This window comes from Ceratotherium simum, chromosome X (genome assembly GCF_057802395.1).
Source record: "Ceratotherium simum simum isolate JZ-2026a chromosome X, ASM5780239v1, whole genome shotgun sequence".
Lineage (NCBI taxonomy): Eukaryota > Metazoa > Chordata > Mammalia > Perissodactyla > Rhinocerotidae > Ceratotherium > Ceratotherium simum.
Window position 1 is genome coordinate 31,091,440 of NC_141940.1, and position 23,789 is coordinate 31,115,228.

General features: G+C 39.9%; 1 long non-coding RNA gene across 2 annotated transcripts in view; it reads left to right on the forward strand.

Annotated features, from left to right (window-relative positions):
• The first annotated feature begins 16,188 nt into the window (after positions 1-16,188).
• Positions 16,189-23,789, forward strand: part of LOC147911803 (uncharacterized) — a 63,471-nt gene continuing 55,870 nt past the window's right edge. Inside the window, exon 1 of one of the 2 annotated variants that reach the window (XR_015550677.1) lies at positions 16,189-16,357. This is a non-coding gene — a long non-coding RNA (uncharacterized LOC147911803). The remainder of the gene's footprint in view (positions 16,358-23,789) is intronic. The other variant, XR_015550676.1, reaches the window with a different exon arrangement.

Sequence of the window (23,789 nt, forward strand, 5' to 3'; positions counted from 1 at the left end):
TCCTTGGTCCCAGGATCGAGTTCTATCTAAAAAAGAAAATTTTAGGTGGCTTCATTGCACTCTGTGTCTACTACCAGGCCCTGGAATGTTGCTGCATGCCAAAAGTAAATTTATCCCCACAAAATAAGACTAGCTAAAATTATAAATAGCTTCTGAAGAGATTTATTAATTCACCTATAATAGGTTTATAATAAATTATTACAGGAAGCTAGAATTGTTATAGGTATATCTTTGAGCAGGTTGAGGTAGTTGTCAGTGAGGACAATCATGTTCTTTTACACTATTGGTGACAATATCTAATCTCAATCAGCAAGACAATTCTTATGTTCTTATAAGATAATGCTACATCATATTTTTACAAAAGAGAACTATATATGGTTATGATATGACAAGAATATTAATGGAAACTTGTACTTTTATGTTACCGGTAGGGTTTATTCACTCATTCATTCATTTCTTCTCCACAGGTACTAGGATTGCAAAATTGAATAAGACATGGTTTATTCCCTCGAAGACCTTAGAGTTTAGAAAGGAGGACAGATATGCTAAAAACTAGTTAAAATACAGTGTAGTGTGAGATATATCATGGCAGTGGTTCTCAATCTTGGATACACATCAGAATCACCTGGAGAGCTTTGAAAAATGCTGATGCCCAGGCGGCACCAGAGTGACTACCTTTGCCTGGCCAGAGAAGGAAACTCCAGAGCTGAATTTCGAAGGATGAGTAGCTCATCGGGTTAAAAAGAGGAGGAAGGGCATCATAGGCAGAGGAAATAGCACTTGCAAAGGCACAGATGGACAAGTTTGGGGAAGTCAGATCTTAGCACACAAGAGAAGGGACTGTGAAAGATGTGTTTGGAGAAGTAGAAGGAGACAGATCTTAAAGGACCCTAAAGAGACATTTGGGGGCCAGCCCCGTGGCCTAGTGGTTAAGTTCAGTGCACTCTGCTTCGGCAGCTCGGGTTCAGTTCCTGGGCACAGACCTACACCATTCATTGGCGGCCATGCTGTGGTGGCGACCCACATACAAAATAGAGGAAGATCAGCACAGATGTTAGCTCAGGGCAAATCTTCCTCAAGCAAAAAGAAGAAGATTGGCAATAGATATTAGCTCAGGGTGATTCTTCCTCAGCAAAAAAAAAAGAGATATTTTTACTTTATTATGTATGGAGCCACTGAAGGGTTTTAAGCAGGGGACTGCCATGATCGTGATCAGCTTTTTGGTTTTAAAAGTTCATTCTGGTGGTGGTGTTAAGGAAGAAGTAGAGGACTCCAAACTGAGTCAGAGAGATCCCTTAGGAGGTTATTACAGGAGTCCAGGTGAGAAGTCCTTTGGGTCTGGACTAAGGCCATGGCAATGGGGATAATGGGAAGGTAAAATCAGCTTGGAGCATGGATGAAGGGAATATAGGGGAAAAGGAGGCATGGGACTGTGGAGTTTCTCATTTGGGTGATTGAGAGAATAAAAACATCACTGACAGAAACAGAAGTCAGAAAGGAAGGCATGTGTTTGATTTTAGTGTTTGGTTAAATGTGAAGTGATTGACAGGAAGAAATTGTTAGGATGCACTTGAATATACAGGACTGGACATTTGAAAAGTGATCAGGGCAAGCAATACAAAGTTTAGATTTGTACTCATCAAAATGATAGGAACTGTGGGAACTGTGGAAACTTGTCTGAAGTTGGACATTTTGTTTCTTCCTCTTTTGCTTACCTTACCTGACAAGCCCTCTAGTGACAACAGGCACATACTACATTTCTTAAAAGTGCCTCAGCTCAGTTAATGTGATCATGAAATGGATCTTCAGAACCCTGGTTTGGTCAAAATATTGTTGTACTTGGGCCGGCCACGTGGTGTAGTGGATAAGTGCACACGCTCTGCTGCTGGTGGTCCGGGTTTGGATCCCGGGTGTGCACCTTCGCAACGCGTGTCAGGCCATGCTGTGGTGGTGTCACACATAAAGTGGAGGAAGATCGGCCGGATGTTAGCTCAGGGCCAGTCTTCCTCAGCAAAAAGGGGAAGATTGGCAGATGTTAGCTCAGAGCTGATCTTCCTCACAAAAAAAAAGAAAGAAAAAAAATATTATTGTACTAATATTTCAATATTAGTGTGTGGCAGCACATCTATGCAGCAAGGGTCCTAGCTTGAGCCTAAAGTTATTATTCATCGTATTCAGGGAGAGTCAAGAAGACTTGAAATTGACCTACCAGGAGTATATTTACATGAGGAATCGCAGAGCCCCCTGTGAAAGAATTTATTCTAAAACAATGGTTGTCAACCTTGGCTACACATCAGAATCACCTGCAGAGTTTAAAAAAAAATCCTGATGCTCACAATGCCTCCCAGACCAATTAATCAGAACCTCTGAAGGTGGGACCTGGCCAGGCATTAATATTTATTAAATTTCCTCGGGTAATTCTTTGTGCAGCCAAGTTTGAGAACCGCTGCTCTAGAGCCTAGTGATACACAGGGCTGAGTCAGGATACTGGCCTATGTGGCAAGGGAGGAGTGGTTCTGGGTGCAGCATGTGTCTGTCAGTCAAATTGCCCCCAGGGAGTCATACCTGAGGCCATATGTGAATTGACATACCTGAAACCTAGGTCTAAGGAGCTAGAAGAGAGTAAAAGCTAAAATAACAGCATCCTCTAAAGCTCAGTAGGATCGCAAGGGCACAAGGAGTCCACAACTTTGGCATTGGCAACAACACGGGCAGTATTGGTGATGGTGATTCCTTCATTCAGCAACATTTTATTGAGAGCCTGTACTATGTGCCAGGCACTAGTATAGGTGCTAAGGATACAGTGACAAACAGGATTGACAAAGTCCTTTCTCTCTTGGATCATGGATTCTAGTAGTTTTGTTGGTGGGGATGGACTAACAAAACAGCGTTGGGTAGTGAGAAGCGCTGTGGAGAGTATTAAATAGAGTGATGTGATAGAGAATGAATGGGTGCCTGTTTGGATTGGTAGGTCAGGTTGCTCTCTGCAGAGCGGAGATTTAAGGTAAGAGTATGAATGATGAGAAGGAGGCAGCCATATGAAATGCAGGGAGAAGAACATTCTAGGCAAGAGGAACATCAAATATAATGACCCAAAGGCAGGAGAAACTTGGCATGTTTGAAGAATAGAAAGGGGGCCAGTGTGGCTGGACCAGGTTGATTGAGGAGAAAGTGGTACAAGATGAGGTTCTAGAGGTAGTCAGGAGCCAGATCATGTACAATCTAGTAAGTCATGGTAAAGAGTCTGAATTTTAATCTAAGTTTAATGGAAAGTCACTGAATGGTTTTGAGCAGAGAAATGATAAGACCTAATTTATATTTTAAAGGATCGTTCTTACTACTGTTGTGGAAAATGGATTGGATTGGTGTAAGGATGGAAACAGGGAGACCAGTTAGTAAGGTATTTGTATTAGCACAAGTAAAATATGGTAGTGGCTTAGGCCAGAGTGATAATAGTGGACTTGGAAAGAAGTTGGCATATTTGAGATATGTTTGGAGGTTGAATCCATAGGACTTATAGATAAATTGGACACGAAGGTGAGGGAAAGAGAGGTACCAAGATGATGGTGATGGTGGCGGCAACATCGGCAGTGGCATTGTGGAGGGCAGTAGCTCTGTTGGCAATGGTACCTTCAGTGTCTTTGACAACTAACATTGGTGCTTTAGCTCAGACATCATCTCTTGTGGCCTTTATGGGCACTGTTGGCATCCTAGCCACTCTTGGTGATGAAAGGAATGGGAGACAGCATTACTGGAGGAAAATGGTAGGCACTACATGGCAGCAGAGCAGACTCATTTACAGAGCATATGTGAGATAGCCTCTGGGAACTTATTGCCAGAAATGTTTGGGAAAAACTTAAGAAGGATTATTTGTAACCTCTGCAGAGCAGATGGGAGTGGAGTCAGAGATACACCATTTTGTGATTGTGCTTGTGATCCCATATTATCCATAAGCTGCTTTGACACAAGTAACCTGGATTATTCTTGAAAGAGGTCCCAATCAAAGCTATACTAAATTAAACATTATCAAATATATTTTTTTGTAAAAATTTCTTCACCAACTATGCAAACATTAACATTTTTTTTGTGTGTGAGGAAGATCAGCCCTGAGCTAACATCCGTGCTAATCCTCCTCTTTTTTTTTTTGCTGAGAAAGACCGGCTCTGAGCTAACATCTATTGCCAATCCTCCTCCTTTTTTTTTTTGTTCCCCGAAGCCCCAGTAGATAGTTGTATGTCATAGTTGCACATCGTTCTAGTTGCTGTATGTGGGACGCGCCTCAGCATAGCCGGAGAAGCGGTGCGTCGGCGTGCGCCCGGGAACTGAACCCGGGCCGCCAGTAGCGGAGCGTGCACACTTAACCGCTAAGCCACGGGGCCGGCCCTAACATTTTTTTTTAATGGATGTTTTTCTGTTTAATTTCCCCCATCCTCACCTTTTACAATTTGATTTTTTTTAATTGATGTTTTAATAGTTTTTAACATTGTGAAATTTTGGGTTGTACATTTTTGTTTGTCCATCACCATATATATGTCTCCCTTCACCCCTTGTGCCCACCCCCCACCCCCATTGCCCCTGGTAACCACAATACAGTTTTCTCTGTCCATGTGTTGGTTTATATTCCACATGAGTGAGATCATACAGTGTTTGTCTTTCTCTTTCTGGCTTACTTCACTTAACATAATACGCTCCAGGCCCATCCATGTTGTTGCAAATGGGACGATTTTGTCTTTTTTTTTATGGCTGAGTAGTATTCCATTGTATATATATATACCACATTTTCTTGATCCAATCGTCAGTCGAGGGACACTTAGGTTGCTTCCACTTCTTGGCTATGGTGAATAATGCTGCAATGAACATAGGGGTGCATAAGCCTCTTTGGATTGTTGATTTCAGGTTCGTTGGGTAGATTCCCAGTAGTGGGATGGCTGGATCATAGGGCATCTCTATTTTTAATTCTTTGAGGAATCTCCATACCGTTTTCCATAGAGGCTGCACCAGTTTGCATTCCCACCAGCTGTGTATGAGGGTTCCTGTTTCTCCACATCCTCTCCTACATTTGTTTTTTTTTGTCTTGGTGATTATAGCCATTCTAATGGGCGTGAGGTGATATCTTAGTGTTGTTTTGATTTGCATTTCCCTGATGATTAATGATGTTGAACATCTTTTCATGTGCCTATCGGCTATCTGTATATCTTCTTTGGAGAAGTGTCTGTTCATTTCCTCTGCCCATTTTTTGATTGGGTTGTTTGTTTTTTTTTCCCCCCAAAGCCCCAGTGGATAGTTGTGTGTCGTAGCTGCACATCCTTCTAGTTGCTGTATGTGGGACTCGGCCCCAGGATGAACGGAGAAGTGGTGCCTCGATGCGCACCCGGGATCCGAACCCGGGCCGCCAGCATCGCAGCGCGCGCACTTAACCACCAAGCCACAGGGCCGGCCCGTGTGTGAGTTCTTTATATATTATGGAGATCAACCCCTTGTCAGATGTATGTTTTGCAAATATTCTCTCCCAGCTGGTGGTTTGTCTGTTCATCTTGATTCTGGTTTCATTTGTCTTGTAGAAGCTCTTTGATCTGATAAAGTCCCACTTGTTTATTTTTTCTTTAGTTTCCTTAGTCTGGGTAGGCATGTCATCTGAAAAGATTCCTTTATGATCAATGTCAAATAATGTGTTGCCTATATTTTCTTCTATGAGTTTTATAGTTTTAGGTCTCACCTTCAGGTCTTTGATCCATTTTGAGTTAATTTTTGTGAATGGTGGTAGCAGATGGTCCACTTTCATTCTTTTGCATGTGGCTGTCCAGTTTTCCCAACATCGTTTATTGAAGAGACTTTCCTTTCTCCATTGTATGTTCTTAGCTCCTTTGTCGAAAATTAGCTGTCCTTAGGGCCGGCCCCGTGGCTTAGCGGTTAAGTGCGCGCGCTCCGCTGCTGGCGGCCCGGGTTCAGATCCCGGGCGCGCACTGACGCACGGCTTCTCCGGCTATGCTGAGGCCGCGTCCCACATACAGCAACTAGAAGGATGTGCAGCTGTGACATACAACTATCTACTGGGGCTTTGGGGGGAAAAAAATAAATAAATAAAATCTTAAAAAAAAAAAAAGAAAAAAAAAAGAAAATTAGCTGTCCGTATATGTGTGGTTTTATTTCTGGGCTTTCAATTCTGTTCCATTGATCTGTGTGTCTGTTTTTGTACCAGTACCATGCTGTTTTGGTTACTATTGCTTTGTAGTATGTTTTGAAGTCAGGGATTGTGATGCCTCCTGCTTTGTTCTTTTTTCTTAGGATTGCTTTAGCTATTCGGGGTCTTTTGTTGCCCCATATGAATTTTAGTATTCTTTTTTCTATTTCCGTGAAGAATGTCATTGGGATTTTTATTGGGATTGCATTGAATCTGTAGATTGCTTTAGGTAATATAGACATTTTAACTACAAACATTAACATTTTTATATTACATATATACAAGAAATTTTCAGATACATGCTTATCAAGATTCAAACAATGCAGAAGTGAAATTGTATAATTGTTAGACTTCCTCCAACTGCTCCCAAGTCATATTCCCTCACAAGAGGTAACCATAATGAACAGTTTAGTGAGTTTCCTTCAAAATATTTTTCTATGGTTTTATATAATTTTTTTCTATGCTTTTTTCTATGTGCATATATGTATATTCATGCACATACGTATGTAGTTTTCCTCATAAATAAAATCATACCATCAATATTGATCTGCATGTTGCTTTTGTTAATGTAATAATAAATCAGAGGCGTCTTTCCATGTCAGTGTATCTTCCTTTTTTCAACAGATGCATATATTTCATTGTATGAATATTTTGTAATATATTTAATCAGTCCCCTATTGATGGGCATTTAGTTTTATTCTTACATCTATACTTTGTATGCCTATGCAAGTGTATCTGAAGGCTAACACTCTAGAAGAGGAATTGCAGGGTTGAAAAACGCACTTAATATTTTGTTAGAGGGCCGGCCCCATGGCTTAGCAGTTAAGTGCACGCACTCTGCTACTGGCGGCCTGGGTTCGGATCCGGGCGCACACCAATGCACCGCTTGTCCGGCCATGCTGAGGCGGTGTCCCACATACAGCAACTAAAAGGATGTGCAACTATGACATACAACTATCTACTGGGGCTTTGGGGAGAAAAAGGGAAAAAAAAAAAAAGGAGGAGGATTGGCAATAGATGTTAGCTCAGGGCCAGTTTTCCTCAGCAAAAAGAGGAGGATTGGCATGGGTGTTAGCTCAGGGCTGATCTTCCTCACACACAAAAAAAAATTTGTTAGAAATACAACCAAATTTTCCTCTGAGAACAATGTACCCAGTTACATTCTCACCAATAGTGTTTGAGAGACTCCATGTCTCTACACCCTCACTAGCACTGGATATCATCAATCCTTTTTATCTTTGCCAGCAAGATGGGTGAAAATTAGCATTTCATTAGTGTTTAGTTTGTTTTTCCCAAAATATTAGTGAGATTGAATATTTTTCATATATTTACTATTTACATTTTTTTATATGAATTGTCTGTTGATATTTTTTACTCAATTTTCTGATGGATTATTTGTCTTTTTCTCATTGATTTGTAGGGGCTCTTTAAAGATTTTATTTATTTTATTTTTTCCCCCCAAAGCCCCAGTGGATAGTTGTGTGTCGTAGCTGCACATCCTTCTAGTTGCTGTATGTGGGACTCGGCCTCAGGATGAACGGAGAAGTGGTGCCTCGATGCGCACCCGGCATCCGAACCCGGGCCGCCAGCATCGCAGCGCGCGCACTTAACCACCAAGCCACAGGGCCGGCCCTGTAGGGGCTCTTTATATATTTTAAGTTTTAATCCTTTTCTCACATAATAGAAAAATTTCCTTCCTAATCTGTTACTTGTCTTTTAACTTTGTTTATGTTATCTTTTGTTGTACAGAAATTTAAAATTTTGATGTAATCAAAGCTGTCAATCTTTTGGATTTGGGGTTTAGAGTCTTGCTAAGGAAGGCCCTCTCAATTGAAGATTACATAAAAATATTTTACTGTATTTTATTTTAATATATAATTTTTCTTTTAAGTGTTTTCTTCTATTTTATTATTACTTTAAACATTTTAAACTATTAAATGTATATTACATAAAAAATAGCATAGGCATAATAATGAAATAAACGCCTGTGTATCCACCATCCAACTTAGGAAACAAAACATCATGAATACCCTATAAGAGGTCCCTGTGTGCTCCTCCGCAATTGTGTCCCCTTCCTTCACCACCAGAAGTAATCACTATCTTGCCTTTTTTTTATTTTTTATTTTTTATTTTTTTTACTGAGGAAGATTAGCCCTGAGCTAATATCTGTGCCAATCTTCCTCTACTTTATATGTGGGTCGCCAGCACAGTGTGGCTGATGAGTTGTGTAGGTCTGCACCCAGGATCCGAACTGCATCTGTGGCCTGTGATCCGAACCTGTGAACCTGGGCTGCCAAAGCAGTACGTGCCAAACTTAACCAGTATATCGCAAGGCCGGCCCCACTATCTTGGCTTTTGTTTTAAACATTTCTTTGTTTTTCTCCCTTTATATATTAACTGCCTATGTATAATGTATTTTGTTTAGTTTTGAAAAATTGAGTAGTAAGCACTAATCTCGCTGTATTGGGAAAGGGCAATATTGCCATTACATATTAAATAAAGGCTTTCAGAGGAAGAGTCTCTGGGGCATAGCCCGTCTTCAGCTTCCCTGAGAGTTTATAAGAATCCTTTCTGAGGGAGTTTACGGGCAAAGTCATAAGTGAGTGCTGCTGTGTTACAGAGTGGTGTGCTGGAGCTGGCTTGTACTGGCTGATGATTACATTTTCAGGAAATTGATGTCATGTGGGCAGCTTGAAATTGGCCATAATGGGAATATTTACATCATGAAAACTGACAGTCTCTAAACTCAGGGCCTCTTCTTTTGATTAAAAAATATTTTAGAGGGCCGGCCCTGTGGCTTAGCGGTTAAGTGCACGCGCTCCGCTGCTGGTGGCCCGGGTTCGGATCCTGGGCGCGCACCGACACACCACTTCTGCAGCCATGCTGAGACCGTGTCCCACATACGGCAACTAGAAGGATGTGCAGCTATGACATACAACTATCTACTGCAGCTTTGGCGGGAAAGAAAATAAATAAATAAAATCTTAAAAAAAATAATTTAGAGAGCCGGCTAACAAGCAGACCACTTGTCCTAAGAAACATAAGGCTCATACAGTCAGTGTATTTGGTAAGGCTATAGTAGTGTAGACCAGGTTTTGAACATTCTGCAGAAAAATGACCAGAGGGAATGGGTTGCCCTATATTTTTTAAGCTCACCATGGTCAACCTCCAGCTCTCAAGAATAGGTCAAAGCATAACACTTCCGTGTGTGTGTGTGTGTGTGTGTGTGTGTGTGTGTGTGTGTGTGTGTTAGGGGGTGGGGAATGAGAATCTTCCACTGATAGGCATCACAGGTTATTTGAGATCTTCCCTGTTTGAAATGTCTTTAATCTACCCTGTCACTTGATTAATAATTTGGCTGAGTATAGAATTTTAGTTTGGAAATAATTTTCCTTCAGGATTTTCAAGGCATTGCTCTATTGTCTTTGAATTTCCAATATTACATTGACAAGTTCAGTTATAGTGATTACAAGTTTTAGGTTATAGCAGTGGAAGTGGGCTGAGGTAGCGTTGAAGAAAACATCATTGGATGTGAATAAGTCAAGGAACTGATTGACTAAAGGGGTTCAGTGATCATCCATGTGAATATCAAAGTCACCAAGAATGACAGCAGTAGTTTTGAACAGCAAAATGTAAGACTGATGGCCAAGTCATAGATGATTGATGGCTAGATGACAGCAGTAAGGTATGGAGTTGGTGATTTTTAAGGAGAAATGAGTTAGAAATGGCTGTGAGGATAATGAGCAACAAGGAAGGTACTTTACCTCCAAGTCTAGTGGTGTGACTTATGTGGAAGTGAAACAGCCTCCACTTGAGAGGGCTTCAGGGAAAGCAGCATGCTTAGGGAAGTGTGAGGTTTTGGTGAGAATAAGAAGGTGAAGGGAACATTTAGGGAAGTGTCTGAAGATACTGCAAAGTTTAATGTTGATACAAATTGAGTTCCAGAGGACACAGTAAATAATTTGGGAGGGTAAGGACAGTGAGAGATTTGGTTATCTTGAAGAGGAAGGGAGCGGTATGAGAATTAAGATATAAATTATGATAAATGAGAGGTGTGGATGGCTGGTATAACTAAAAGAAATGGGACATGTAAGGAACACTGTGCAATTGCTGCATGATTGGGTATACACACGTAACATTGTTAATAGATACTTAAATATATAATTAAAATGTTATAGAATTTATTGTAGATCTTTAATAGTCAATAATTTGCCTTCTGAAAAGTTTGAAGCAATTTACAATCACTCTCATCAATAGAGTTTAAGAGAATCCGTTTCTCCACATCCTCATCAGTAGCACTGAGTATTAACAAGTGCTTGGTCGTTTTCATTTTTGCCAACCTGATAGTAAAAAGAAAAGATCTCATTGTTTTTATTTGCATGTTTTGATTATTAGTGAGGCTGAACATTTAAAAATGTTTTATTAGCAACTTGTACTTCTCATCTTTGGATTGCCTGTTGCCTATTTTCTCTTTGGATTCTCTTTTCCTATTGATTTGAGGGAACTCTTTATTCATTAAGTATATTATCCTTTAATTTGTTGATATATTTTATCCCCCTTTATATTTATTAGTTTTTCAATAAAAACACCTGATTCTTGTTTATGCTGTCATTTGTTGTACAATTTTAAATTTGTATGCAATCAGATCTATTGTTTTTTCACTTTACAGCCTCTGAGTTTTGTGAGTTGTTTAGAAAGTTTTTCCTATCTCAATATTGTCACATGGGCCGGCCTGGTGGCTTAGCAGTTAAGTGCGTGCGCTCCGCTACTGGCAGCCCGAGTTCAGATCCTGGGCGCGCACCCACGAAGCGCTTCTCCGGCCATGCTGAGGCCGCGTCCCACATACAGCAACTAGAAGGATGTGCAACTATGACATACAACTATCTATTGGGGCTTTGGGGGGCAAAAAAAAAAGGAGGAGGATTGGCAATAGATGTTAGCTCAGAGCCGGTCTTCCTCAGCAGAAAAAGAGGAGGATTAGCATGGATGTTAGCTCAGGGCTGATTTTCCTCACACACACACAAAAAATATTGTCACATAAGTCTTTTGTATTTTCTTCTATTCTTCTCTGTTCTCTTTTTTACGTTTAGATCTTCAATCCATCTGGAATTTATTTTTGTGTATAGTATAAAGTAGAGATTCCAAATTTTTTCCCAGATAGATGGGAAACCATACTAAACTCATTTAGTGAATAATCATTTTCTTCCCCTCTGAATTGAAACCCCACTATTATCACATACTAAATCCCCAGAAATACGTAGATATGTTCCTAGACTACATTCGTTGTTGGTGCTTTATGTAAGCTTTGCTTTCTGGCAGAGCAAGTCCATTCTCATTATTATTCTTTTTCAGAAATTTCTAGGATATGCTCTTACAGATGAATTTTATTTTATTTTTATTTATTTATTTTTAAATATTTATTTATTTATTTGTGAGGAAGATCAGCCCTGAGCGAACATCCATGCTAATCCTCCTCTTTTTGCTGAGGAAGACCTGCTCTGAGCTAACATCTATTGCCAATCCTCCTCCTTTTTTCCCCCCAAAGCCCCAGTAGATAGTTGTATGTCATAGTTGCACATCCTTCTAGTTGCTGTATGTGGGACGTGGCCTCAGCATGGCCGGAGAAGCAGTGCGTCGGTGCACGCCCGGGATCTGAACCCGGGCCGCCAGTAGCGGAACACGCGCACTTAACCTCTAAGTCACGGGGCCGGCTCTTACAGATGAATTTTAGAATTAATTTTAACATTTCCAAAAATTTCCTTAGGTTTTTGATAAAAATTACAGTAGATTTATACATTAATTTAAAGAGAATTTTTTATTTAGAGTACTGCATCATCCCACCCAGGGACTTAGTATTCTTTTCCATTTTTAAAGATGTCCTGGGCTGGCCCAGTGGTGTAGTGGTTAAGTTTGTGCACTCTGCTTTGGTGGCCTGGGGTTCGCAGGTTAAAATCCCAGGCGTGGACTGATGCACCACTCATCAAGCCATGCTGTGGCGGCATCCCACATACAAAATAGAGGAAGATGGGCACAGATGTTAGCTCAGAGCCAATCTTCCTCAGCAAAAAATAAATAAATAAAAATGTCCTTTTATGTGCTTCAGTGAAGTTTTTTGGTTTTAGTCACATAGGTTTTACACATTTTTTCTAAGTGTTTTATAGTTTTGCTATTATTGTGAATAGGTTTGTTTTCATTGCATTTTCTTTCTTTTTTTTTTTTCAGTGAGGAAGATTCACCCTGAGCTAACATCTGTTGCCAATCCTCCTCTTTTTTTGCTTGAGAAGGATTAGCCCTGAGCTAATGTCTGTGCCAGTCTTCCTCTATCTTGTATGTGGGTCGCCACCACAGCATGGCTGACAAGTGGTGTAGGTCCATGCCCGGGATCCGAATCTATGAACCCCAGCTGCCAAAGCGGAGTGTGCCGAACTTAACCACTATGCCATGGGGTCAGCCCCTCATGGCATTTTCTAATTTGTTATTATTGTTATACTGAAAGCAGTTGATTTTTGCGTGTTCATCTTTTATCTTGACTCCTATAATTTTATTAGTTTTTATTTTACACTTTTCCAGTTAGACCATCATATCATCAGCAAATAAATTGTTTCTTCCTTTCCAATATTTAGCACTCACTTCTTTTCCTTCTTTTTATTTTTTTACTAACACGAATGTGGTGAAAGTGTATATATTTTTTTCTTATCACTTAATCCCGATAGTTCCAACCATAGATGACTACTAAGCCTGCATCTCTCACATTTTATATTCAGAACGGGTTTTAAATGTTGGCTGGATGTTTCCTGGAACCTTAAACTCAGTGTGTCAAAATCGAATGTAAAGTCCTAATTGCCCACACCTGACCAAAGCTTTGCCTTAGTACTTATTTCTTTATTTCTGTTATTCAGGTTCAAATGACTCAATTGTTCTAGTCATTCAGGTTCAAAACCTTCATTATCCTTGATTTTCTCCCTACTTCTTTCCTCTCTCTCACTACTTTTCTTTCAGAAATTTCCCTTGATTTTGTCTCTACGTGTTGTTATAACGCATATATACTTTCTATTCTCACTGTTACCTCCTTTCAATCTAATTTAACAAACTATTACTTAGGGCATTCAATTTTTAGGTACAGTACATGGAGATACAAATGTAAATAAGACAAAGTTCCTGCTCTTGAGGAGTTCACAAGTAGTGGGTGATGGTTCTTAAATATAAGTAACTACAGTACAATGTAATAGACGCTCCAAGAACTATATGTATAATGAACTACGGTAGCCCAGAGGAAGTGGTTATTTCTGCTTTATGGTGAGTCAGAAAGGGTTGACATTTGAGCTGAACCCTGAAGGACAAGTGTAATTTTTTTAGGTGGAAAAGGAGAAGGAGAAGAGGCATTTCTGGTAGAGGAAACAGCATGAATGTATGTCCTATATATTCATTCAATACGTGCTTACTATGTGTCCAGCACTGTACTGGGTATGGAGTTTTAAAAGGCTCTTAGTTTTGTGGGAGACAGATACATAGACAGATAGTCACAATAAGAATTATGTAGAATACAAAAGTTATTCTTTACTAGAACAGTCAGTTCACTCAATGAAGATGTCCTTTTGGCATAGAAGCTATATATGCACAATGCTAAATAGTCTTCCCCAAATTTGACAAGTTTCTCAAAATGTGTTTATGCCTCGGTTTGTAGCAGATTTTTTTCCTTTCCCCAAGGCATTTCTTCCTTGTTGAACTGAGGCGGAGGGATTGGTTTAATGGTCAAATCGTAGTACACAGTTCACTATTTGTTAATTTACTCAGCAAGCATTTATTGAGGGCCTATCATGTGCCACATATTGTCAGACCTTGGGGATACACAGAGAGATAAAACAGAATCTCTCCTTTTAGAGAGAGCTGTGATCAAATGGGCTCACCAGCACACAAAAATATAATTATAATGCAATGAACTGAAAACTGTGATAGAACTTTACATTCTGTATTATAGGAGGATGCATGAGAGATGCTTAACCCAGCCTGTGGGGAGAAGGTACCAGGGAAGATTTCCTGGAGGTGATGGTACCTGAACCGAGTGTTAAATAATATGTAGGAATTAGGCAGATGAAGGGGGTGGGAGTGGCTGAGGCTTTCTTAGAGGGTAGAGCACCAGCAGAGGCAGAGAGATGACAAATGGTATGGTGCAAGTGGACTACAAGCAATTTTGTTACCACATGAAATTGGGGTTCTCTTGCCTAATGCCCATATAAAAGCCAATTATTAGGGCCGGCCCCGTGGCTTAGCGGTTAAGTGCATGCGCTCCGCTGCTGGCAGCCCGGGTTCGAATCCCGGGCGCGCACCACTTCTCCGGCTATGCTGGGGCCGCGTCCCACATACAGCAACTGGAAGGATGTGCAGCTATGACATACAACTATCTACTGGGGCTTTGGGGGGAAAAAATAAATAAATAAAATCTTTAAAAAAAAAATAAATAAAAAAAATAAAAGCCAATTATTAGGACATTAGCTTTTGGGAAAAGAAATCAGCTTTATTGCTAGATCAATCTGCAAGGAGACAGGGGCATATGCTCTCAGATCTGTCTCCTGGATCTATGGCTTGGGGCACAATTTATCAGATGAAGGGCAGGTTGGTCTGAAGTGTGGAAATAGATGATTGGAGATAAGGAGAAGTGAGGTAATTAATGATCTCCACAAGCGTAGTCAAGCTTCATGGCTCTTCGTAGGACACATGTTCACAAAATGGTGGTGTTACCATGATCTGAAGATGGAGTTTTTAGCTCCTTGGCATGAAAAAGGTCACTTATTGAGCATTTGCACAGGCCAGTTGATGGGTTGGTGGTCTTAACTGGCCTGAACTGGACAAGGGGTCTCAGTTCCTGAAAAACCGCTCTTAATTACTCTGTTGATAAGATGGGGTCAGTTGAACTGGTCCTGGAGGGCCCGCAGTTACAGTTTGAATGCCAGAGCATGAAATGCAAGGCAGCGAGTGGTGAGGAATTAGACTAGAGAAGTAAGAAGAGGCTGGATCATGGACAGCCTTGCATGCCATCTTAAAAAGTTTGAACTTTATCCTGCAAGTGAAGGGGAACCACTGGGAAATTATGTGGTCAGATGTGCATTTACAGTCATTATGTTAGCTGTGTTGAGGATAGATTTGAATGGAAAAATTGTAAAAAAGCAAATCAAAACAACCGCCAACAATATTGAGATAGGATTGGCATGGAATCTAAAAGTACATGGTATCTTTGGGGAGTAGTTTTGTGGGCTAGAGTGGTGCATTGGGGGAGATTTGGGGACATCATGGCAGAAACTGAAAACAAAATAGATTATGGCCAAACTGTGAAGAATGTTGATTTCCAAGCTAACCAAGGAGCTTGAACTTTATTTGGTAGGCACCAAGGAATTTGAAATAAATGTGTGTCATGATCAGATTTGTGTTTTAGGAAGATGATTCTGCTAACAGCAAGATGAATTATAGTTTTAGGGAGAGCTAAATGATATTATCAATAGAGACAATTTCCCAGGGGTGTTTGGAAATTAAGAGTAAGCTGGGGAACTGTGATATTGTGACTTATAGGAGATATATGTTTGGTCATTCAGATGACCAAAATATAATTTTCGTAAATACCTGGTTTTCATCCATGGTTCCTGACTCACCACTCCCAAAACCCTTGGAATTTCCTGAATGATAAGAGCAATTGGAGCATCTTTTGTCATAATATTTGGTCTCTTGTCCTGAGTTCCTGAAATTGCTTCAATGCCAGAAAGGTGAAATGAGTGTCTTGTTATTCATAACAAGCCCCTTTCCACCACAATTGACTTTATGTTAATGAGGTGGCTTTTGGAAAGCACCAAAGGATGGGGACTGGTTGCCAGGGGAACCAACCAAGAGTAGAAGGGTGGGACTGAAAGTTCCCTGAGTTCCTGGGAGGGGAGAGGGGCTGGAGGTTGAATCAATCACCAATGGCCAGTGATTTAATCAATCATGCTTATGTAATGAAACCTCCATAAAACCCCAAAAGGACAGGATTCAGAGAGTTTCCGGGTTGGTGAACACATGGAGATATTGGGAAAGTGGCACGCTTGGAGAGCATGGAAGCTTCTCGTCCTTTCCCCATACCTTGCTCTGTGCATCTCTTCCGTCTGGCTCTTCCTGAATTATATCCTTTCATATTAAACTGGTAATCTAGTAAGTAAACGGGTTTCTTGAGTTCTGTGAGCCGCTCTAGCAAATTAATAGAATTGAAGGAAGGAATCATGGGAATTTCTGGTTTATAGCCAGTCGGGTCAGAAGTACAGGTAACCAACCACCTGGACTTGCAATTGGCATCCTGAGTTGCAGGGGGTTTTGGAACCTCCAATTTGTAGCCAGTTGATGAGAAGCACAGGTAACAACCTGGGCTTGTGACTGGCATCTGAAGTGTGGAGGTGGGGGTCAGTCTTGTGGGACTGAGCCCTCAATCTGTGGAGTCAGATGCTATCTCTGTGTAGATAGTGTCAGAATTTAGCTGAATTGTGGGACACCCAGCTGGTGTCCCAAGCATTGCTTGGTGCTGTGGGGGGGAACCATCCACCCTCCACACATTGAAATTGGGAGCAGAGCTCCACATAGGAATGCTTTGGGCCTTCAGGGTCTATCCTGTACGTTCTGAATCATAATAGTGTGATCAACTTTATTGTAATTATGTGTTTAATATCTGTCTACCCTCTCTATACCCTAAACTGGGAGGACTGGAACCATGATTGTTTGGTTCATCATTGCATCCTCACCCTCTCTCACGGTATATGGCATATAAACAGTGCTCAGTGTTTGTTGAATTAACTCATCTTTGATCTGGGCACATGTTTCACAAATGTGGGTGTGTAGGAGGGTAGTTTTCCAGATGACTGTGAGAGTTACCTGTAGCAGAAGTGCATCACTTATATATGGGCTTCTCTCATTAGAGATATGGAAGGTCCTTCAGAAAGTATCCATCCTTCCATTTGCTTTCTGTCTCTACAAAGGATGCCCTGGGTAGCTCTGGACCTCAGCCATGCATTGCCCTACTTAATTGCTCTACTTAATCTACTTCTTCTGCTGTCCCTATTGTATTATTGTAATGCCACATGATGCTAGGTGGATACAATTTTTTAGGCCAGGGGATCTCTTGGGGGCAGGGGCAGTCTCTGGGACTCCCTGGTATTCTGGCTTATGTGATAGGGCATCTAGTTAGTGATCCCAGCTATATTGGATGTGAAACAAATATCTCTACAAATACTGCCCTCCATTTGTCAAAAACTGAGTTTTCTGATTTGTCTAATTACTTGATCCAATGGTGTTCTGACCTTAGTATTACAGGGACTTGAGGACTTTGAAGAAGTAGTATGTCTACAGCTAGAAGACAGGAATTCCTGTTTCCACACTATATTCTTAACTTCAACCAAAGCCAGATTCCTTAAGAAGTAGGTACAGGAGTAAAGTAGTATATTTTTGGAGGAAACACGATTAATGGCTCTCTCCATAGAATTGGAGGCTGGTTTTAAGAACCTCAGCGCCTGTTGGGATAGGGTAGGCAAGGATAAAGGCAGAAGTAAACAGGGATTTCAGTTGCTGGCATGGTGTGGCTGCATCTAGGGACTATATAAAAGCCTTCCTTCTTGAGTAGTTCTATTAGTAGGGTTATTAGGAAGGAGGCGGAAAACTGGGGAAACTCCAGTAATTGGTTGATGTCCTTAATAGTTCAGGGGGTTTTCCACTCCAAGATAATTGATAGTTTGTCCATCATCCTGAAGATATCTCCACCAAAGAGAACTTGTGCTTTGTACTTCTAAGCTTTCTAAAATAAACATCTCTGGGTTGGCTCAGGAATGATTCTGTAATAGCTGAGATGCAGGGAGTTCTTCCAGACTAGTGCAACTCTGGCCAGGAAGTTGTGAGGAATCCCAGTGATTGGTCTTTGGAAAATGGTCAGGGTGTTCGACACAGGGCAGTGGGCATTGTCAGATATTCTACCTCTCCAAGACACATCTGGAAGGTCCCTTTCTATTTACCATTCACCAAATCCAGATAAGTATGTGCCTAGGAGATTGAACTTTGCTTAGACCTAGGTTCCTCAGGGTTGGTGTAGTCAGAAAATAAAGGAAGTTTATAGTGGTCACTTACAGTTACTACATTGAAGCCACAGTTTTCTAGAAAATCAAGAGTTCTATATTTTTCTTCTTTACAAAGAACATCAGGACATTATGACAACTTGTTAACCGTTTGGGAAGTAAAGAGCCTTACCTCACCTCTTGCACCAAAATAAATTTCAAAGATATTACTTAAATGAAAACGTTAAAACATAAAGGTGCAGAATAAAATGTAGATACATATTCATATAATCAGCCCTTCTAAGCATGAATTTTAAAAATTCTGAAAAGCAAAAAATACCGTAAATGAAATTAAAAGACAAATGGCGAACTTGGGTTAATATTCTTATTATATAAAGAGCTCTCATAAATCAATAAGGAAAATGTAAAAAGATGAGTAGAATAATGGGCAAAGATCATGAAGAGGAAATTCACAAAAGAACAAATAAACATCGAAAACTGTCAACCACTAATACTCAAAGAAATACAAACTAAAAGATTGAGATAACAAGATTTTGCACAAGTTGACCAATTTTAGTGCCCACTGTTGAAGGACTATGGGAAAGGACGTCTCATATACTGCTACTGGGAGTTTAAATTGGTACTATATTTTGTAGGATAATTCAGTAACTAATATGTATTAAGGCATTAAAATGTGTGACATGGATATTTTTTGAAATACCTCTCAATGTGTTTCCTTTTTGGTAATCTGATAGCTTTCCATCATATGTCCCCAGGGAATGGAGAGAGTGCATGCCACCTTGAGAAGGAAGGGACATTTTGTCTTGTCCAAGTAGGAAGAAAAAATAAAATATAGACCTTTCTGGTTCCTAGAGGGGGCTGCCTAGGAAGAAGGAGGTAGTCCCAAATAAGTTTGGGAGATTCTTAGAGCAGTAGAACCAGTTCTTTTGCATCCCCAGGTGCAGGCTGGGAAAATAGTAAGCTCCCCTAGAGAAGTATCATGTCCAACATGATGCCACCCAGATAAGAGGTTAAAAATGGCATGATGGGGCCGGCCCCGTGGTGTAGTGGTTAAGTTTGACATGCTCCGAGTCAGCAGCCCGGGTTCGCGGGTTTGGATCCCAGGCACAGACCTACACCACTCATCAGCCATACTGTGGTGGCAACTCACACACAAAACAGAGGAAGATTGGCACAGGTGTTAGCTCAGGGCTAATCTTCCTCAAGCAAAAAAAGGAAGATTGGCAACAGACGTTAGCTCAGGGCAAATCTTCCTCAGCAAAAAAAAAAAAAAAAAAAAAGAGAAAAGAAAAGAAAAAAGAAAATGGCATGATGGCATAGTGAGTTGTAAGAAGGAAAAAAATTATCTCCTAGTTTCCCATGGGCCAAAGATTGGCATAGCTGGGATCTGGACTATGTTCTGGAAAGTTAATGGGACATGGGCCAGCTTACTCTCCAAATGAGATGACACCAAGCAGATGCTATGGGTGACCACCCTCTAGAGATGAGTCGTAGGGACTGTAGTCATGCCTGTGTAGGAGCTCCCATACCAATAAGCTGTGATGAGGGTGCCACATGATAGAGCCAAGAAGGTTGACATTATTAGTCTCAGAGACTAGAATAGGTAAAGACACCAGCACCAGCCCTCATGGGCTTCAGAAGATAACCCAGAGACAACATGGAATGAAAGGCCAACAGAGACCCAAAGGACAGCCAATGGCCAGGGTTCCACCCTCAATTGCCATGAGAACATCTTGGGAAAGAGAAAGGAGAGAAATCTTGAAAGTCTGAACATTTACCCAAAGGAGATTATTTGAAATAGAAAAACATTATTTTTTAAACTTTGAGTTAATGATATCTTTAATTGGCAAGTTTATATCTGCATGCCTCCTGTATCGTCCAGAGGGATAGGAGTTTTTGAGAAACCTTAGATAGAAAAAAATAAAGAAGCTACACATATTTGCTCAATATGAACTGTAAAGTATAAATTTCATGTTTGTATTCTTTAATCCAGCCATTACACATCTAGTAGTTTATTCTAAAGAAATAATTGGACAAGAGTCCAAAGATACACACTCATATACATAACACACACACAGTATATATAACCAAATGTTCATCATAGTATTGTTTTAATAATTGAAAAACTAGAAACAGCCTAAATGTTTATCATCTGAGGAATAGTTACATTATAATAAATCTACACAATGAGTATTAATAACTCTTACTTTGATAACTCTTTGGAAGATGTGGTATATATACACAGTGGAATACTACTCAGCTATAAGAAACGATGAAATCCAGCCATTTGTGACAACATGGATGGACATTGAGGGTACTATGCTAAGTGAAATAAGTCAGAGGGAGAAGGTCAAATACTGGATGATCTCACTCAAAAGTAGAAGATAAAAACAACAACAAACACATAGAGACAGATTGGATTGGTGGTTACCAGAGGGGAAGGGGGGAGGGAGGAGGGCGAAAGGGATGATTAGGCACATGTGTGTGGTGATGGATTGTAATTAGTCTTTTGGCGGTGAACATGATGTAATCTATGCAGAGATAGAAGTATAATGATGTACACCTGAAATTTATATGATGTTATAAACCAATGTTACCATAAAAAAATAACTCTTGGGCCGGCCCCGTGGCTTAGCAGTTAAGTGCGCGCGCTCTGCTGCTGGCGGCCCGGGTTTGGATCCTGGGTGCACACCGATGCACTGCTTCTCCCGCTATGCTGAGGCTGCGTCCCACATACAGCAACTAGAAGGATGTGCAGCTATGACATACAACTATCTACTGGGGCTTTAAGGGGAAAATAAATAAATAAATAAAATCTTTAAAAAAAAATAACTCTTTGGTCACTACAAAGAATAAGAAATCTATATGTGTTGGAATGGGAAAGACTTTTAGATCATATTGTTAGGAGATAAAATCAGTATGAAGAATATTATGTATAGGGTAATCTCATTTATGTACAAGTATATAGTGATCTATATTCACAGGGAAATATAGCCATATTCTATAGGAAAATAAAAAAGATTATATGACTATACGTAGTGTGATCCTATTTTTTAAAATATGTATATATAATACATAACTTATATGTGTATTTATATATATATATATATATACATAGAAAATCTCAAAGTATCTGTACCAAATTGTTAGCAATGATTATGGATGGTGAGATTAAGTACAATTTTTGCTTTGTTATTTATACATTTCTCTATTGCCTGATGCTTTCCCCCATTGAGCTAATATTTTTATAATTAGAAAAATCAACAAATTTATTTCCTTTAGAAAATAAAAATATATATATTTAGTGACATGAAAAAATATTTTTATTTTTTATTTTTTTTCAATTATTTTATTGAGGTCATAATGGTTTATAACATTGTGTAATTTCAGGTGTACAGTATTATCAGTTTCTCTATAGACTGCATTGTGCTCAGCACCAATAGTCTAATTTTTATGCATCACCATATGTGCCCCTTTACCTCTTTCACCCACCCCCCAACCCCCTTCCCCTCTGGTAACCACTGATTTGTTCTCTTTATCCATGTGTTTCTTTATCTTCCATGTATGAGTGAAATCACGTGTTGTTTGTCTTTCTCTGGCTTATTTCGCTTAACATCATACCCTCAAGTTCTATCCATGTCGTTGCAAATGGGATGATTTTGTCTTTTCTTATGGCTGAGTAGTATTCCATTGTGTATATATACCACATCTTCTTTATCCATTCATCAGTTGATGGGCGCTTGGATTGCTTCCATGTCTTGGCTATTGTGAATAATGCTACAATGAAGATAGGGGTGCATAAGTCTCTTTGAATTGTTGATTTCAAATTCTTTGGAAAAATACCTAGTAGTGGGATAGCTAGATCGTATGGTATTTCTGTTTTTAATTTTTTGAGAAAAATTGCCATACTGTTTTCCATAGTGGCTGCACTAGTTTGCATTCCCACCAGCAGTGTATGAGGGTTCCCTTTTCTCCACATCCTCTCCAATATTTATTTTTTGTCTTGGTAATTATAGCCATTTTAACAGGTGTAAGGTGATATCTCATTGTAGTTTTGATTTGCATTTCTCTAATGATTAGTGATGTTGAACATCTTTTCATGTGCCTGTTGGCCATCTGTATATCTTATTTAGAAAAATGTCTGTTCATATCCTCTGCCTATTTTTTGATCACTTTTTTTTTTTAAGGAAGATTGGCCCTGCACTAACATCTGTTGCCAATCTTCTATTTTTCTTTTTTCTCTCCAAAGCCCCAGTACATAGTTGTGCATCATAGTTGTAGAGTTGTAGCTCTTCTATGTGGGACGCTGCCTCAGCGTGGCTTAATGAGCGGTGAGTATGTTCGCGCCCAGGATCCGAACCAGCGAACCCTGGGCCACCAACGTGGAACACGTGAACCTAACTGCTACACCACCAGGCCGGCCCCAGGTTGTTTGTTTTTTGTTGTTGAGTTGTATGAGTTCTTTATATAGTTTGGAAATTAACCCCTTGTTGGATATATGATTTGCAAATATTTTCTCCCATTTGGTGGGTTGTCTTTTCGTTTTGTTCCTGGTTTCCTTTGCTTTGCAAAAAATTCTTTATTCTGATGTAGTCCCATTTGTTTAGAAAAAATATTTTTAATATATTAATATAGTAAAGCAGATTACTAAAAAAATATGTGATTTAATATTCGTTTTTACAAAAATGAGTATATGTGCATATAAACAGGATATATGTCAAAATATTAAGAGTGGTTATCTCTGGATCTTGGGATTAGCAATGACTTTTATATATTTTTCTTTTTTGGTGAGGAAGATTGTCCCTGAGCTAACATCTGTGCCAATCTTCCTCTATTTTTGTATATGGGATGCTGCCACAGCATGGCTTGACAACCGATGTGTAGGTCTGCACCTAGGATCTGAACCCTCGAACCTAGGCTGCTGAAGTGGAGCACGTGAGCTTAACCACCACGCCACCGGGCAGCCCCAATATATTCTTTTTGATTGACCATATTTTCTAATTTCCCTCTAATAAATGTATTTTGTGAAATTAAAGGGGAAAAAAAGCACAAAGTACCATAAAGTTCCAGGTTCTTTGAAGCAGAACTAGAGTATCTAGTTGGCAGATTTTAGACAGTTGTTGATGTGTCCTGCTGGGAAAATGTGGTGGTCATGCAGGACTGGCTACCTAATTGGCCAGGCCCAATGCAAAATGAAAATGCTTTTTTCAAAAGCAAGAAAAAATTGCTGTTAAATGTACTTAAATATAAAGCTGTTTTCTTTCTTCCACATATCTTCTCTGCTCACATGCATGATCCATTGTCCCATTGAACTTCACTTACAAAATATAAGTTCAAAGATAAAATTATTATTATTTTTTTCTTAATAATTTTATTGTATTTATTTTTTTCCCCAAAGCCCCAGTAGATAGTTGTATGTCATAGCTGCACATCCTTCTAGTTGCTGTATGTGGGACGCAGCCTCAGCATGTCCGGAGAAGCGGTGCGTCGCTGCGCACCCGGGATCCGAACCCGGGCTGCCAGCAGCAGAG